Below are 18,565 nucleotides of genomic sequence, written 5' to 3' on the forward strand. Positions count from 1 at the left end.
TTCTGTGATTAAATTTTTCCTAGTATTCAACCTGAGTAATAGGAAACAAACCAGATGAAATTAATATTATTTAAAATTTGTAAAATAGGTATCTATTAGTGGTTTTTCAAACATGGTTGTGGGGGACACACACACAAACCAGGCTGGGCATGGCATCACCCACTGTAGCCACCTGTGGTGACAAATCCATCCTGTTTTCAGAAGTCAAGCAGGGCAGAGGGATGGCGTGAAGAGATGGAGGCAGCAGAGCATCTCTGGTACTCCCAAGCTGGCTACTGTGCATCTCCAGCAGCCACCCCTGTGCTCGCTGGGGTGATCCACAGGGAAGGCACAACGGCATTTCTCCCATTTCAGTATTTTGATGTTTCCCCCCCAGTTTCCAGCAGTTCCACTTTTCTGCTGCTTTGCCTCTCCAGAGTTTTTGCTGACAGAACAGAATGCTGGTAGCAAACACATTATTCATTGTGATTGAACGCCTAGTAATTACGTTATATATTTTTTTCATTTCTTAAATTAAATCTCTTTGCTATTAGGAACAGATGTTAAATTCGGGAATGTTGTTGATTGTTAGTGTGACACACACATGAAATATTTTAAATGAGAAGGCTGATTGAATTTTAAACATACTGATCACACTGGTGGAATTGAAAATAATTGAAACTGGGAATAGCTGAAATGTTTCCAAGAAGAGGAGACGGAGGTGGGGTTTGCTTTTCAAATTCCTGATCACACCAATCATGTTAAATTCTGCAGACTAAATACAATTATTTACTGTATATCATAATACCAAACATGAGACTTGCATGGTTTTTACTTCAAAATCACAGTAGAAAAGAATTTAAAAAATAAGACAAAATCAGGACTTCATATATTACTCATGTCCTTGTAGGAGCTTGTCTTTTTTTGTTTGTTTGTTTGTTTCCTCAGCTCATTCAGTAAAAGCACATTTCAGGAAATCTGACATTACTACCAAGGAAGTATTGTCCACCATGCAGGCTGAGCTGGTTCTTGCAATCCTTTCACCTGCAGAAAGCCCCAGATCCCTTTCCCAACCTGGAGGAGCTGATGGCTTCATTCTGCAAGGGCTGATGCTGGAAAGAAGGGAGGAAATTACTGCAAAGCACCCAATCACCAATCTGAACCACTAGGCTGGATGTAAGCATTACATTTTCCAGTCACCCTATTGCTCTGACGCCTTTCTGCTGGACCAGTGAGAACTCAGGAGTGCTCATTGGGACTGACAGATGGATTCTGCTCCCACACTTGCCCTCATGTCCCCCAAGGTTTGGCATGAAGTCTGCAGTATCTGTTCCACCAATCTATGACACACGTTTTCCAGCTCTTGGAAGCTGTTGTGTGTCTGTAGGTCACTTTGCTATATTTGAATTAGCAAAATGCATGTGTTACATGTGGAGTTCTCTAACCTGACTTCGCAGGATTTATAACATACAAGGCATGAAAAATCTGAGTTTGGAAAGTAATGCAGTAACAATTGCAATTAACCTCCAGAATCCTCAGGTACCCTTGGGGTGTAAGGCTTAAAGCACATTGATTTTAATTAAGTTTAGTGACCAAGTACTGCTTTTTCAAAAACATTTTACTGGCATTTCTCCTGCAACAAATTGCTTTAAAGCCTGAATGTTGGTGCCAGCTCTACCCCATGTGACCTAATGCCAAGAGGCAACAACTCGAGGAAAGAAAATCTAGATTGAAAAAGCCATTTCTAAGCAGGGACAACTTTTATTTGTGCCAAACCACTTTTGCATATGTGGTTTCCTCTTACGTCTGATATAATTTGCAGATTTATAACACTTGCTGAACTTCTCAAAACAAGAAAACCCCCACTGAGACTGCAAATCGTTGTTGCACTGAGTGATCCTTGTCCCTATATGTGCCACATTAAAGATGCCTGGCACTGGTACTAGGGAAAGTCTTCTGACACCCAGTGTCTTCTGGGGCTGTCATGCTTTATTGTGTTCATGATCCACGGAGGAAAGGTTGCTAATAGCAGACATTGACCCACTGGTGGTAATTGCTGTGAAAACATTATTCAAGCTGATTATGTTAATGACAGAAGGATGAGGCACTGCCTAAAGAGTTAGTACAGCATCACCAGAGATGCTATATTTATTTAACTGATTGATCACTTAAAGGTTTGTAAACTGCCTTCTCTGTATAATAATGCTGCATAATCATGTACCTACAAATTAAACAATCCAGAGAGCTAAGGCAGAATGGTTGTTGCAGATCTGATTTTCATGTAAAATCTCAAGACTTTAATGGGCTTATTTACATAACAAGTCATGGTCTAGTCTCCTTTACCAGCATCAGCTTGATGTGGAGTTGGTTTCAGCTGTAAATTTTTATGGTTTGACGCTAGTGGAATATAAGAGAATGGTTCACATATTTTAGTAATTTGAAATATATTTTTTATTTAAGAAAACAGCATCATTTTTTTCCAGCAGAAGAAAATATGATGTTTGCACACTTTCCCAGGGCAAGGTTATGACTTTTCTCCTTCTCTTTAATGCCTGCAGACTGCTCCTCCAGGTGTATTCTCTTCTTTCTAACCAGAAAATCCACTGCAAACCTCTGGGTCTGAGCATCCCTGATCCCCTGGAGCTGGGGGTAAGTATAGCTCACTCTGCTCTCAGACTGGTGAAATCCAAGTAGATAAAAAGATCTTTACATAGACAAGGTGTTTGACATGCCCTCCAGCCGGAAAAGTGCAGTCAGAATATTTCTCAGTGAAAATGGTTCAGTAAAGAGTGGTTATTATTATATTAGTGGTTGGACTCGATGATCCTAAATTTCTTTTCCAACCAGGTGATTTTGTGATCTTCAGGGTCTAAGCCAAATTTGCTGACAGTGGTCTCTAAACCAGGCATGGCTGAGTTGGTGAAGAAATTGGAGCGGGGAAGTTCTGAGCAAAGCTGGGAGAGTGACACAGAGCTGACCCAAAATGATGGCCAAGGCTTCTCTGCTTCAGGATCAGCCCTAAATGGTCCCTCTAGGCTGAGCTTTCAGGCTCTCAGCTGCCATCATTACACAGTGACTGGACTTGAAATCAAAGGACAGCTACTGCAATCCCATTTGTACCATCTTAGACTCATTTGATCACGTCCAGAGGGCTGTAGAAATATATTAATAGATTTTCATGTTCAGAAGAAGCCATTCCCCATGCAACCTCTATATATGTTTCTACAGAATTCTACATTCTTTGGATATTATTGTGTTTGACAAATCTGACAAAATGGCTAAAACCAAACTGATCCGAAGAATTTCCCCTCTCTTTCCTCCCTTTCTCATGCAGAAGCATCGCTGTTCCTTCTGTTTTGCAACCCAAGGCAATTTTTGCATTTGCAACCCCTACAGAGCTACACAGAGGATACATAACAATACTACACCATTTGACAAGTTTTCAAATAGCGTGACCAAAACTTACATTTATGTCAGCCTGTATTAAATCTTGTCTGCACCTTTTTTAGCTGCTATGACTTTGAACTTCAACAAGAAACAGAAACACGCATCCTGTAGAGATGATGCACATAAATAAAACTTTGCTTAAACATTCTTCAGAAAAATCAGTGTGTTATTGCAGAAAGCCCCTAACTGCACTTCTCTCTCATAAAAAAAAAAAGACAAACCAGATGTTTGCTGTGTATTCAAAGGCTGAAAGAGAAAGCAGGTTTACTGCCTTACTTTCCATCTTATTTTATTTATTACAAAGCAGAATTGGGAAAAAACCCAAAGCAGAAGTTAATGTTTTGCCTCAGTTCTCTCCACCTTCCGAGCATCTGTGTTACTTAATAAAAAAAGCAGTCAGATGGACAGATGAGTTTTCATGGCTCTCTTTGTTCTACAGACTGCAGGGGGCAACATCTGTTTCTCCTGATCCTTTCTCCCCCTTGATCAGGAAATTCAATACAAATTACTCAATTAAAGTAACCTGAAGAATTAACTTAATTAAAAATAAGGAAGTTCTCGTCTGTCCTTTGGAAGGTTAATGTGTCTGAGCTGAGCTGGCGGGAGCGCAGCACAGGCTGTGCCGATATCTGATTCTCTGACAGAGCCTGTGCTTGGGTGCACGTCTGCCTTACCAAAGCTATTCCAGTGCTGTCTGCTACTATTGATTAAACTGTATTTGATATTGCTATTGGTGACTAGACGGTGCAAATCAACTTCATTCCTGGCTTTGAAAAGGCTGTGATACTGTTGCAGCTTCCTCGACAGGTCCACTGCATGAATACTGACAAAGTCCCCTCAGTTCCGAAAAGAGCCATTAAAAGAGTAATTAAAAAGAGTAATTAAAACCTAGTTGAAATGTTGGTAATTTGAGTATTTCTGGGGAGAGTCTGCTTCTCTGAACATCCCTGTGTGAGAACCACATTCTGGTATTCGGAGCACAAATCATCTTTCGTAATAAAAATTCAATAGCTCTCCCCAGAACTACCTGTTAAAACTCAAACAGTAGATTAAATATTTACTTGTTCTTTCTCAGGATCTTCTGGCTCAACAGAAGAATTTAAAGAGGTACTAAATGCTGAGGAGGAGCTGGGCAGCAGCAGCAGAGCACCCAGGGCTGGGGCTGTGGGCATGGGGTGGTGACGAGCCCCACAGGATTCAGATACCAAATCCCCTAGTCCCTTCTTTGCACTTAGACATTGTAGATGCTGCATAAACCCTTTCTTGGGATTTGACACTATAAACTGGAAGTCCAGAAGATCTGCTAAGAGCTGATTCAGCAAAGTGCTGAAGCCTGTATCTAAATTCCCCTTAAAAATCACTGCAATATGAACAAGTGCTCACCTCATGTGGAATGAATGTGAATAGGTTTAGGTTTGAGCATTATACCTTGGGGTTATATCTTGGGCTGAAGTGCTTTGAATCAGAGACTGGCTTCCTACAGCTCCTACAGTAATTTTTATAGGTTTGAGATACAAGCAATATGTGGGCACCTGAACTAGTAATTTTGCTATCTAAAAATAAAATTAACTGGGATTACAGACTTTTATGCTTCCCTCCATTTTATTCTCAAGTAACATCTATGCAGACATTGAATATTTTGTTCTATTTCAATTCATTCTAAACTGATGTGGCCAAAGTAATTCTGCTTTTACTGTTAGTGCCAACTAATGTTTTCTTGTATTTCCTTATTCATTGCATTCACTTGGCCTGAAATGGATGTTTGATTGTCATGTAAACTACTTTTCAAATACACTTCTGAAGTGCAATAATATTGGGGTGGCTAGTGCAATATTTTGTAGTAGTGTTAGTGCAAATGACAAGATAGAGTGGGTCATACTTTCATTGGTAACCCATCTGGGTGGTGCTTTTTTGTGTGCCTTGTAAAGATGATTATAAACACACACAGCAACATTAAAAAAGCAATTAGATACAATGATCTGATTTCAGTCAACCATATAAACTTTATAACTCTCACATCTTTTATTCCATATAGGGTTTCCTTCTCTCTTGAAGGTCTTGCTGTAACCATTGAGCAGTGTATAGAAAAGCCTGAGATCTGAACTAGGCAGCTCTCTGAGCTTGTTTTTACAAATAGATATGAATTTGTTACAGGAGCAGGGGATAACTCTTAGGAGTTTTGCAGGCTTCTTTGGAAATGGCTGGCTGAAGGTCGGTGGATATGTTGAGACGACTTTGGTGGAGAAGAGAACTATAAGAAGACTTTGGTGGATTTGCTTTGCAACTCGTACTTTTTATGTATTCTATTTCATTAAAAAAAAAAAAACAACAGAAAAAGGAACTTCAGTGCAATGTACTTTGGAAGTTAATTGGAGCAGACATTCAAGTCTTAAGTAAATCAGCTCTGTATCATTTGACACACAACATTACTTCGATTAGTATGACTTTCACCATTATCTAGACAGATGAAACGATGTACCATGCTAATCAGAATATTAAAGTGACACTAGCACTTATATATTATGAATATTTACTCAACAAATGAATGCATGATAAATGAGATTGGTCTAGAAATCTTTCTCAGTAGAGAAAATGTGAATTCTTTCCCCCTCAGGAAATTCTTTCTTGTGCCTAATCCAGTTATCAAATTTTCAGTGCATCTTAAGCTGCCCCTCCTTCCCCCCAGAGAGTAGTTTGAGTTGCAGCTCAAACAGGGTTTTCTGCACTAACGGGGCTTTTTTTTTTTTTTTTTTTTTTTTTTTTTTTTTTTTTTTTTTCTTCTCAAACAGGGTTTTATGCAGGAGTTGTATGGACTGTTCTGAATGGCCCATGAGGCTGAAAGCTGTTTTGAGACAGTTCTTTTGCATGCATTTCTACACCACTTCTGACCCAACCCCAGATAATGGGGCCAAATTGGGAGTGTGAAGCCCTATATATTCAAACCAATTTTCACAGTCAGATCATTGTGATCACAGGGTTATATGTGGACTATCTAAAGCTGGACAAGTTCAAGTGCAATGTCAGTACAGATAGGTCTGTGCTTAGGGCTGTGGACGCACATTTTCTCCCAAAATGACTCAGTCTCCCTCTTGCCTGGGCTCTTCCTGGATCACACAAGCAAAGTACAGCTCACTATCTGTGCATAAGGCTCAGTAACAGAGGTGGCTGCCACCCTTCAGAGTGTTTGCAGTTGTAAGCTTTCTGTGAATTTTTCTTGGCTTAGTTTTCTGGGGAAGAGGTGTGTTTTACTCAGAGAAGCTGTGGGTGCCTCATGCCTGGAAGTGGTCAAGACCAGTTTGGAAGGAGTTGGAGCAACCTGGTCTAGTCCCTGTCCCCAGTGGGGAGGTTGGAATGAGATGATCTTCAAGGTCCCTTCCAACCCAAACCATTCCATGATTCTAAGAACAATGAGATTAAAAATAGCCTGATGAGAACAATGAGATGAAAAAAAGCACATTGACAAATGCTGACCTTGAGCTCCACATTAAGATATGAACTGAATGTTACTCATAGTCAGAGTCAAAGTGAATTGTCAAAGTGAATCTTACACATTTCCCCCACCTGCTTCTGTGGGCAGAATATTCTGCCTGGAGCAGAATACAGAACACCACAGGCTCTTCCCATCCACCAGAAAAAGGGGAGAAAATACACAGGGATTGGCTCCTTGGTGCTGAAAACCCTAGGAATATTTTCTAATTCTGGTCTAGCATGGAATAATCTTCCAGAAGTAAAAAGAGTCTTTTTATAGCTAATTTTTGGGTATAATATTGAAATATTACCATGGGCTCTGGTCCTACAAGGCTACAACTTTCAAGGTTTCAGTGCATTATTCCTGGGTTCCTTGGCCATGACAGGCCCTTGTGCTGCATGTTTAAAATGCAGTTGGCTTCCATGTTGGTGTATAGCAATCACAGTGACTTTGTACTAGTATTGTCATGGTAATTTCTTGGCCATCCGTTGTGTCAGGATCTCTGTGTCCTTACACAGAGCAGGTGACACCTTCCAGCAGCTGAAGAACTTGGATTGCATTATCTAGAGTTTGACATGAAGGGTAACTCTCTAAAAGTTCTGTACTGAAGGGTAAATCAAGTGTCTGCTGGATTTTTCCACCATATACATCTTAGGAGGGAGCTTTGTTGTGTAGCTGGCTGTGAGGTGGCTCCTGTGTTGACTTATTTATCTTTGCTTCACGATGTTCAAGTTCATTCTTCCCAAAGCCTTTAATCTTCTTGGACAGAAGACATTGGCACAAAGTTGAAGATGTTGACACAAACCATCCATACACTCAGTGACCCTCACTGGGACTTGCCCCAGAGGCTACAAAGAAGAAAAGGGAGATTTTAAGAGCCCATGATGGCAGCAGAAGCTCAGGTACAAGATTTTTTCTTCCCAATTAACCTGCCAAGGACCTTCCAGCAGTTTCACACACAGCAAACACATGGATGATGCAGCCCTGTGCTCCTGCTGGGTGCTGTCCCTCTTTCTCACTATTATTACCAAACTCCTGCCCATTAATCCTATCTTGTTGAGTTCCTCTTAAACAAAAGTCAGCAACTGCAAAATGGAAAAGCAAGTAAGGCTTATTTCATTTTCTTGGTGTGTGTGATGACCATTGACAGGGTTTGCATGTGTGACTGACATGGTAGATTAATTTATAATAAAAATGCAACATTCACATAAATGACATCAAGCGATATCTTCAGTGCTGTGCTCATCTGCCTGAAGGGACAATGTGGTTTTCTATTACTGCTAAAGTGCACAATAGTGTTGCTCGGCTGATTTGGTTTTATTTTTATATTGTGCTGCCAGTTCAGTTAGAAATCTAGGCAAGCTCTGTCAATGGCAATAAGGCATCCATCCACCAAAAAACAGGTTTCTTCCCCATTCAAATCATGAGGGCACCTAAGAAATCACTGGTCACTTAAGGACACAATGAGTTGTCATAGTAACATTGAAAAAAGGTGAAATGTGTGGATTGACATGTGCCCTTTAATAGATTCTTTTGCCCAAGTGAAAATGTATTAATTGATCTTTCACAGCACATTTTGGATCTGAAATTGTAATGTCACACTCACAGCAGAGTAGATTCTTTTACAAAGAACATCCCTTTCTGTCATTCATATTTGCCTATTTCAATAAGTTTACAAATCTCTGGAAAAACTGCAGTTCTCACATACTCAGTAAAGATATGGAAGAATTTTTAGAAGCCATATTAACTAATGCTTTTGCCTACAGGCCTGGGATGCATCCCTGTAATTGCATCCCTCACAGCAGTGAGTATGAGAGGAAGACTGATGAAGAGACTTGACTTTTTAGTGCTTGATTTTGTGACTTCAAGGACACCCTTTCAGGGCACCTTCTGTTTTGCCATTCCTTTGGATGGGTGTGGAGCTGGAGTCAGATTTCCTTTGCCACATGTAGAAGTGACCTGACTTCCATGCTCTGTCTTACCTTTTTTATTATAGTTATCTTGCCATGTGACAGGGGTTGAATGCAAGACGAGTAAAGCACAAGTTGATTCTCCTGCTATCTCATTGTCTGCAGTACATAAATCTTGAAAAATGTGCTTTGAATAGGAAAGGATACCAACTTAATGATACATTTACTCTAACTATGGCTGGGTGTGCACAGAATCCTAATGCCTGCTGCAGACTCTTCATGGTAACAGATGTTGCTCCCTGCTTATAAAGTAAGTTTATTGCATTAGTTGCCTGTAAGCAGTTTACTCTCTAGAAGATTCATAGAGTAAATTAAAATTATCTAATTATTTGTTATCTAATTTAATAGAGAAATGGTCTTGATCTTCAGATATTACACATATATTATTATATTACAAGCAGTATGGCAGAGGTCCCTTTCTGAGCTCTGAGCTGCTAGTGAATAAGAAGAGAAACTTGTACTCACACACAGACATATCTAGACACGGGCTGCAACAGCCTTACCAGGGAGAACCCACTGGGCTGTGGCTTTTATTTCTTTATTTACTTCATTTATAGTTATTTTATTTTGCTGTGCATCCCTGTCCCTCTGTCTGGTCCCAGGCAGAGTCCTGCTGCTCCCAGCAGCCCAGCTGGCCCCGGAGAGCCCTTTGCTGTCACATCTCTGATGTGCCCCTTATCACAAGGTCCATGTCCTGCTGGGTCCCTGCAGAGACTGCAGCACAGAGCAAAAGGAATGCTCCAAGATGAGTCCGGCCTTTGTAGGCTTAGCTGATGGCTAAAATTGTGTTTATTTACTAATATTTAACTAATTTTCCTCTTCACACATAACAGACCTTTCTGCTTTCAAGCTGAAAAGTGCTGCCTCTCTTCTGCTCTCAGCTCTTGGCTCTTGAATTGGGGTGAAGGAGGCTGGGTCCATCATTAGGGTTGCTCCAAAAACCATGATCAGTGTGGGTTGAGAGGGGGCTTGGTTTGGGGCAGAAAGTCCCACTTACTTAATGGGGAGAGTAAGTGAGCCCTCTTCCTATTGTCATGCTAATATGTACATCTTATCCTGCAGTTTTCCGAGTCATTATGACAAATGGCTCACGCTGATGTCACTCATTTCCCCAAGGATCTCTCAGCTCTCCAGCCAGCATGTAGCAAACTGCAAACAGTATTTCAAAATGAAAAATCGCAGGTGTTTTCTGGATGCCATCCAAAGGAAGGAGCATGGATTTCAGGCAGAAATCAAATCAGACCACACGGAAAGATCTCCCTGAACACTCCAGACAGTCAACAGATGGTAGCTGTGACATTACGAGTCAACCTGCACACCTGGGAAACCACAGCCAGGAGCTGCAGAAGTGTACATTTATAAAATCTTTTAATAAGGAAGAGCTGAAACAGCAGAAATGCCTCGCCATAGACTTTGGTACTGTAGGAGAAATAAAGAATATTTTCTGCTTCGTGCCATGTCCTGCCTGCTAAATGTAATGATAATCCATACCATCATACCATATACCATCTTTGGAGACCCACTTGATTATCTATCTATCTATCTATCTATCTATCTATCTATCATCTATCTATCTATCTATCTATCTATCTATCTATCTATCTATCTATCATCTATCTAGCTAGCTAGCTATCCATCCATCCATCCATCCATCCATCCATCCATCCATCCATCCATCCATCCATCCATCCATCCATCTACCTATCTATCCTATTATTAAACTACAGTAATGGCTTTTGCTGGAGTCTACCAGAGGAGCATCCTGGAATGAATCTTTTGAGGTTATTTTAGCTGTAGTTAACATTTGCATTGTCTTTACCTGTTTATTCCATTCTGTACTTGCTTTGTTCCAGATGTTGGGGAAGTCCTGTATCTTCTCCTTATCCCTCTCCCCATCTGACAACCACATTAATATATCCTTAGCAAGATTCTTACATCTTTGGTTAAGCCTGCTGGATAAATATAATTTATGTAGCCTTCACTGACACTATCTATTTCTGATGATGGAGAAATGAATAATGCAGTTATGAGAGGAGCTTACTCATGGGTTACCTGTAACTCTGCGTGAGTGCATAAATGCTATTCTGTTGGTGGACCCAGGGCTGACATAAACAAAAATTTCCAAAACTGAATATTTGAGTGTTTGGGTTGATGCTTGCTGATTATCCAGCTTCCTTTCACAACCAAAATGTAGCTGCTCATGAAAACCACATGAAAATCTGAAAATGTATATATAAAATGGCAGATACATGGAAGGTTTCTATTAGGAAAAAAAAAGAATAAATATTATTTGAGTAAGGATTATATATTGAGAAACAACACTTCCCCTTTGTTGCATCTTTTTCTTTGCAGTAACTATGGTTTAAATTCATGTTTAATTTGTGAAAATACTGTCATAAGGTATTTTGGCTTTAATACAGCAAGGAACACAAATCCTACATTTGTAGGAGAATATTTTGTATTTGGCTTGGCAAAAATAGCTGCATGGAAACTGTGGTCCTGGATTTTAATGAACCTTGTTGTTAATGACAACTACTTAATATTTTACTCGTATATTCTTTTGGGTTCATTTAAACTGCAGCTCGCCTAAGCACTGCAGAAAGACATAATATGATAAATTAGGCTAAGTCAAAGAGGAGAAATTATTTTAAATGAATACAAACATCTAATTTGTCTGGGCTTCTAATGAATTGAAATGCCAATATTACTAGAGTTGACAGCAATGTATATTCTATTAAATTCAGTAAATTCTATACTTTCCTTAAACTTTCCTTAATTTTTCTCATTCCTTATCATGTGTTTAAACATCACATCACTGTGGTGAGACTCACTCTACTGAAGTGGAACCAGTTTTCCTGTCCTGGGGTACCTGTGGACCACCTTTGTGCTCAGTCACACACATACACACCCAGTTCCTGGTGACTGATGTGCCTTTGGGACCCCCACAAGCCTCATGTAGTGCACGACCCCAGGTTTCCCCCTTGGTGCCAGAGCTCATGTGCTCCTTCAGCTTCCAGCTCCAGACACAGCTCCAGACAGTCATAAGGTTCATTGAGCAAATATTTTTGTTCTGAGGTGCAAACTCCTGAAGATGCCATGTTCACTGTATTGATGATCTGGGAACTGGCAGCCCAGACCCAGGGCTGGGTGACCCACAGCTTTTTCTGAAATGTTTTCAGCAAACTCGCTGCATGCCCTAGACCATCCCAGCCTTCCCAAGGAGGTGTGAAAAGAAGTGCAAATCTTTCCATATGTCAATTCCATCCATCAGCTGGGAGGTTCTTGGCAATGGTCTGAAGGGTCTCATGAACAAGTGGTGCTACACAACCAGCATTCATTATCTGCCTCTCTCCTGCAACACCACAAATGCATTATTTGTCCCTCATGAGCAATAATGTGCATTTTCTCATGGGCCAGTTTTGCATTAACACCATTGCCACTACAGCCCCTGATTTATTGGTCAAGGTGTGCTTTTCAGTGATATTTACAGCCTGGCTTAATAGTGTGTCTGTTTTCTGTTTGCTGCAGATGATAATTCAGGGATTTGCTTGGCTGACTCAAAGAAATACTTGGAAACCAGAGCTGGTGGGTTTGATTTTATTGCTGCAAGGATTTAAATAAACACAAATTTATTCTGTATCATTGCCTGATGTGTGATGACTGTATCAGCCTCCCTCCTGCTTTGGTGACATTTTTAAGGGTGTTTGACACAAACCCGGTTATAGTTTCTAAAACCTGTGATTTATTCAGAGTCACAGAATCACAGAATCATTTAGGTTGAAAGAGACCTCTGAGATCATCCAGTCCAACTATTACCCCAGCACAGCCAAGACCACCACTAAACCATGTCTCCAGGTGCCACATCTACATGCTTTTTCAGTCCCTCCAGGGATGGTGCATTTCCACCTTCTCTGGGCAGCGTATGCCAGTTCCTTACCACCCTCACAGGTGGTTATTTCTTTCTAATAACTAATCTAACCCAGCGCCTGTTTGTTGGAAGCAATTCCCCCCTGTAGCTTGTTGGGAGTCAGCCTGTAGCTGTAACTGCTGTAAAGCCAGCGCCTTCCCTGCTGCCCTTTTTCCTCCCACACTTGCCTGGTGCTATGTTTGGAAAACTAGTGGATGAGCTGCCAGTGGATGAAGTGCTGTGTTCTTTGCATGATGGCTGTTACTCTCAGACATTTTTTTCTTGCTAATTTACCAGTGCTGTCACAGACTGATGTAAGAGCTATAGCTGTGGGGTGTTTGTTAGCGCATCCCTGAGCCCCCAGGGCCTCAAGCAGGAGAAAAGAAGTGAACCGCTCTCGTTGACCGTTAACACAAATTGACTGCTACTTCTGCTGATGTTTTCAGCATAATTCATTGCAGCTTGAACTTGTTGACTATCTGCATAATTTCTCCTTGAATAATTTTACTGCCATATGGGATGCTGCAGACCTTGAGTTGCTGGCTTTGCACACAACCCCTCCGCGCATTAACGAGCCTCACTTGACGAGCTGTGAACTGCAACCTCCACATCCCTGGGATGAAGCCCATGACTTCTGCTGATGTGGTTCAAGCAGGGATGGTTTTTTAACCTCCAACCTGTTATGAGAAGCACTCATGAGTAGTGATGGTGCTGCTGACACAGCCCCTGTGCTCCCACATTCACCTCTGTGGGGTTTCAGGTCTCTCAGACCTTAAGCAGGGCGCACAGGGCTGCCTGCATTGGTGAAAGTAGTTTATGGGGTACAGAGAAGATTTTAGCCTCCAAAGCTGTCAAACTGAGTGCTTTCATCAACATTGATTTAAGCTTCTAAAGTAAAATACTGTCCAAGAAAACAAACCACCTTAACCTTGTTATACAGGCAAGTTTAAGAAAATTTTCCAAAAGCTCCTGGCCATTACCACTTAGCCTAAATGCAAAACTTAACCTCTATCAGTATCCGCTGCAGTTAGTAGTGTTGACAAACTACGTTGTATTTCAGACCAGATTTCACATCTTAATTAAATGGAATTTGTTTCAGCAAATAGTGCTTCTCAAAAGCTGGATATTTTTGCCTTAGGACTATTACAAAGATCATATTAGATATATTGATAATTAGCAATCTGTGTCTCAGCATTAAAATAGCTCAATGTAAAGACAGACTAATTTTTCCCAAGCCAAAATTATAATTATAAATGACACAGACATGTCCATATAAACCCATAAAGCAGTAGTACAATGTGCTTGAGAACCCTGGGAGCTCACCTTGTTCAATTCTATTGCTTTTAGAAGAAGTTCTGACACCAGAATGAGCTGTGGAGGGACCAGGTGTGGTGATAGTTGGTGGTACCACAGGAAGTTTAAATTGGATGCTAGGGAAAATTTCTCCATGGAAAGGGTTGTCAAGCCCTGGAATAGGCTGCCCAGGGTAGTGATGGAGACATCATCCCTGGAGGGATTTAACAGACATGTAGGTATGGCACTTTGAGACACAGTTTAGTGGTGGCAGGGTGGGGGAAATGTTTGGTTTGATGTTCTATCTGCCCTATTGGTGTTAGAAATGGGGTTTTTTTGCCAGTGTGGTCCACATGTGAGGGAAGAAGGGCAATGTCATGTAAATGTATCCCATTCATCCATTAAAAATAGAAATTATGGAAAAATGAAGGTAAGAAAAATAAATTTTAAAAAAATCACATAAAGAGCTTTTAGGCTTGAGAAAATGCCTTGCCTTGAGAGAATAAAATATACTTAACAAATCATTAAGAAGCCAATGTATCTAGTTGACTGAAATAATTTTACAGAGAGAAAATACTTAGAAATTTTGGCTGTGGGACAAAGCTGGCATCTTATGTGCCAATGATGGGACACCAGAACCAGCCAGCTTCAAAGCTGAAGTTGTGTTTTACACAGAGCTGACTTTGTGCTGAGCAAGCTTGGGAACTGGAAAAGTGCCGAGGGAGCAGGACTGGCTGGCATTTGCTGTCTGAGTCAGCGTGGGGCATCTTCCTGGAGGAATTCAGCTGTGCTGGACACAGCACGCAATGCTATCTGCACCGGGGCTTGATGTGCTGATGGTCTGGAGAAAGAGATTAAGCTAAAGCTGAGTTGTCTGGCAGGAGATGGACCATTGCACATCAGTCACCAGAAAGAAAGAGGTGGGGAGAGGGTTGGCCAGAGCAGTTTTGGGTGCCCCATCATGGCCAGGCTGGACAGGGTTTGGAGCAACCTGGTCTAGTGGAAAGTGTCCCTGCCCATGGCAGGGGGTTGGAACAAGATGAGCTTTAAGGTCCCTTCCCACCCAAATCATACTATAATGATAATTAGCCAGTCGTTAGCCTCTTTTTGTGGTCCATCAACTCTACAGATGTTAACATTTTTGACACTGTATTTAAAAGTAATTATATTGGATTCAGTGTGAGACTAAGAGTGAAACCCAGTGCAACACTCCAAATACAGAGGAACGTAACCCAGCAGCTCATATGGAACTGTCTGCAAACAGGTCTGGTGTACAGCTGAGGAAAATTCATGGTTAATGCTCAGAACAGCTTTGACAGGTACAGGAGGTACTGGCCTGCAGGAGCAGCTGTGCCAAATAGGATGAGGATTAAAAGCAGGAAATAATACAGTTGTTCAAAACCCCCTATCACCCCAAATTCCTAGCCAATTCCTTAAAGAAAAGAAAAAGGGAGATGCCAGCTTGGTTCTCCTGCCTGACTCAGCTCAGCTCAGGCTTTGCCAGCACTCAGAGCAAATCCTCTGAAGAAATGATGAACTTTCCTCCAAAGAAACTCCAATTTCTGAAAGCCCATTAACATTGAGTTTACTGTAGCCTTAAATAAAACATTAAAAACTCTCTCTCTGCAATATTCCCTGCAGTGAATTCCTCTCCAGGTAACTCCACACCCTGCTGTGACTACAGGTGGTTGTGGTGGCAGCTGTGGTTACACTCTTTTAATTGAAGAGTAACTGAAGAGCACACAGCTCCTGGGCTGGGTATCTGATGGCACAGGAGTGATGTGGCCATCAGGCCATGCCTGGCATCACCTGTGTGCAGCAGTGGCAGAAACCTGTGCTGACCTGGCAACTGGAGCTATGCTTCTGGAAATGCCAGTGCTCTGACCTTTGGAAAATGGGATGCTGCTCGTTTGATTTAGTGCTTGTCTTGTTCATGAGGCACAGCTGGCTCTCTGCTCTCGCTGTGCTCACTGCCTTCATCTGATGGCTTTGGAAAACTGTCAAAGACACCACAGACTGCCAAGGTCTAGTGAAGTGCTGAAGTGCTTAATTAAACAAGCCTCTGGGGTGTGGCAATTTGCTTGGTAGGAGCACCACACCAGGACTTTTTATTTTTATTTTTTTTTTCTTCTAAAGTTAGTATTGTGAACTGGAAAAAAATATTTTTTTTTTCTTTTTCATGCATTTTGTTTTCAGCCACAACTATTTGGAAAATATGACCCACAATCCCCATATTTCCTAAACTCAAAGATGAGACATGCAAGAGCCTTTTGTGCCACTCAGATGAATTTTCACCTTTTTTTTCATGATTTTCTCAAATAAGGGACAGATAAAATCACAAAGAAAAAATCCCCAAAGGTAGGAAGCTTCTTTAGTAGCCAGTCACGTCTGTGAGGACTGTAAGTCACCTGAGCATGCTGTGCCAAGGGTCATTAACAGCAGTGTGAAGGCACCACTACATCTTCCCTCTGGGCTGCATGGTGGTGACCTTTTGCTGCCACAGAACTGAGTAATGGGCATTAATTCAGCTGGTGCAGAGAGCAGATTGGGCCAAGAACTTAACAAGTTGCACTGGTCCTGCCCAAACCATCCTGCTCTGCTTGTACAGGTGGTAAATCTCACTGCACTGTACTGGGCAGCCAGAACTGAGGGAATTTTGGCCAATGCATTAAGCTGAGCTGCACAGCCAGCTCACATTGCTTGGGATAAAAAAAAAAAAAAAAAAAAAAAAAAAAGTCAGGTATTTGCAGCCCCTTCATCAGATGGCCCCAACCCAAGCTCAGCTCAACCCTCATCACTCCTGCCATGACTCCAGGTCAGCACCTTTGCAATTTTGGTGCATCCTGATTTTTAGCACACACGAGCAGATGTAAGATTCCTGCCTGCCTTTCTTCTCTGTTTTCAGGCTTATTAAAAAAAAATAAATCTTTATAGCTTTGCTATTTTATTATTTTAGAAACAAATGTTAATAAACCAACCAAACAGACCTCCAACCCTCTTGTTAGAGGTAGGTTAAAAAAGAGTGACATTTCAGGCGTGTTTTTCCTCCACTAGCAGAGAGGAGCAGTCCATTCCTGGGCTTGCAGTGCTTGCCTGGGAATTTGTCTGGTCTTCAACACCACACACCATCACACCATGTTGTGTATAAAAGAAAAACATGAGTCTCCCTGGTCTCCGGATGGAGAGATGTCCCTGTGTTTTATTTCAGTCTACTTCAAAAAGTTAACAAGAATATATATAAAAATCCCTTTCTGTAGAAGTGGTTGGGGGAAGTTGGCAGCAGCCATGTGAGTGGGACACTACAGTGATGTGCAGGAGCTGTGCCCACATCATGTCTGAAGTCCCTTGTGCTGCAGGTGCACAAAGGGGAAAGGAGGTGTGAAACGTGGATTGTGGATGCTCCATCCCTGGCAATGTTCAAGGCCAGGTTGGATGTGGCTTGGAGCAACCTCTGGTCTAGTGGAAGGTGTCCCTGCCCATGGTGGGGCTTGGAATGAGATGAGCTTAAAGACTCCTCCAACCCTCTGATGATTAACTCTAGAAACAGCAGCTGCTGGTACCTGTGGAAGCCCATGACTGGCAGAGGGGATGCACCTCTGTAGGTTGAAGGGGAGCTTGCCAGGCTGGGGGAAATGAGCTCTAGTGAGAAAATAGCAGCACTGGAAGAGCCAATTGGAAGATTGATCTCTGTTTCCTATAACTTAACTATACTATACAGACTTCAGGCTTTTTTTTTTGTTTTGTTGGTTTTTTTTTTTTAGTTTTTTTTTTTTTTTTTGTTGTTGGCCCATTAGAAAATGCACAAAGCAGTGAGTCAGGGGATGGGTGTTGGTTTCAGATGGGAATCCCATACAGAAGGCCAGTGCTGCTGCTTGCCTTGTGTAATGCACTTCCTTAAGAAGAGCAGGATTTACCCCCAGGTTTTCTAAGAAAGCAATTACTGGAGAGTGAGGCAGTGAGTCATAAGGGTACGTGGCAGAAAGGGAAATCCCCGGGTCCTGGGGGGTCAGTGAAGGTTGACAGCTATACCTGTAATCTGAGAGATGCTCACAAAGCCTTGTACAGGGAGGGAAAAAGGTGGTCTTAGGGAAAAAAATACAAAGGCATTATGGCATGCCCACATCTTTTATAAATAAACAGGTTAATGCACACCTGTCCCCCCAGCCTCTGTTCCTGTGTTCCTGTTCATCTTGTTGACCTGCTGTAGTGTCAAACAGGGAATTAGCTATTATCTCCTTACAGAATTGAGATCTTGACCTGTTTTATCTGTTTTACACGGCACCCAGCACACTACCAGGCACTCCAGCAATTAAGACCTAATCATGGTATAAATCAAGTAAATAAGTACCTGTCAGCAGGTCATCAGGACTGGTGTGCCTCTTGGGCAAAGCTGTGCTCCAGGAGGTCAATGCAGCAAAATGACCCAAGGCCTTCAAGGCAGAGTGTTTTTCAGTAGCCCCTCATGAAGTCTCTTTCGCAGGGGGGACCAACCCACCCTGC

General features: G+C 41.7%; 1 long non-coding RNA gene across 5 annotated transcripts in view; it reads left to right on the forward strand.

The window, feature by feature from the left end:
* The window catches only part of LOC115497040 (uncharacterized), a 43,521-nt gene extending 31,017 nt beyond the window's left edge, over positions 1-12,504 (forward strand). For 3 of the 5 annotated variants that reach the window (XR_012058165.1, XR_012058162.1, XR_012058164.1), the window contains 3 exons: positions 1,030-1,155; positions 2,538-2,628; positions 7,664-12,504. This is a non-coding gene — a long non-coding RNA (uncharacterized lncRNA). Of the gene's footprint in view, positions 1-927; positions 1,156-2,537; positions 2,629-7,663 lie in introns of all 5 variants that reach the window. The other 2 variants (XR_012058166.1, XR_012058163.1) reach the window with 2 other exon arrangements.
* The last annotated feature ends 6,061 nt before the right edge of the window (positions 12,505-18,565 follow it).

The sequence above is a fragment of the Taeniopygia guttata genome, chromosome 13, assembly GCF_048771995.1.
Source record: "Taeniopygia guttata chromosome 13, bTaeGut7.mat, whole genome shotgun sequence".
Classification (NCBI taxonomy): domain Eukaryota; kingdom Metazoa; phylum Chordata; class Aves; order Passeriformes; family Estrildidae; genus Taeniopygia; species Taeniopygia guttata.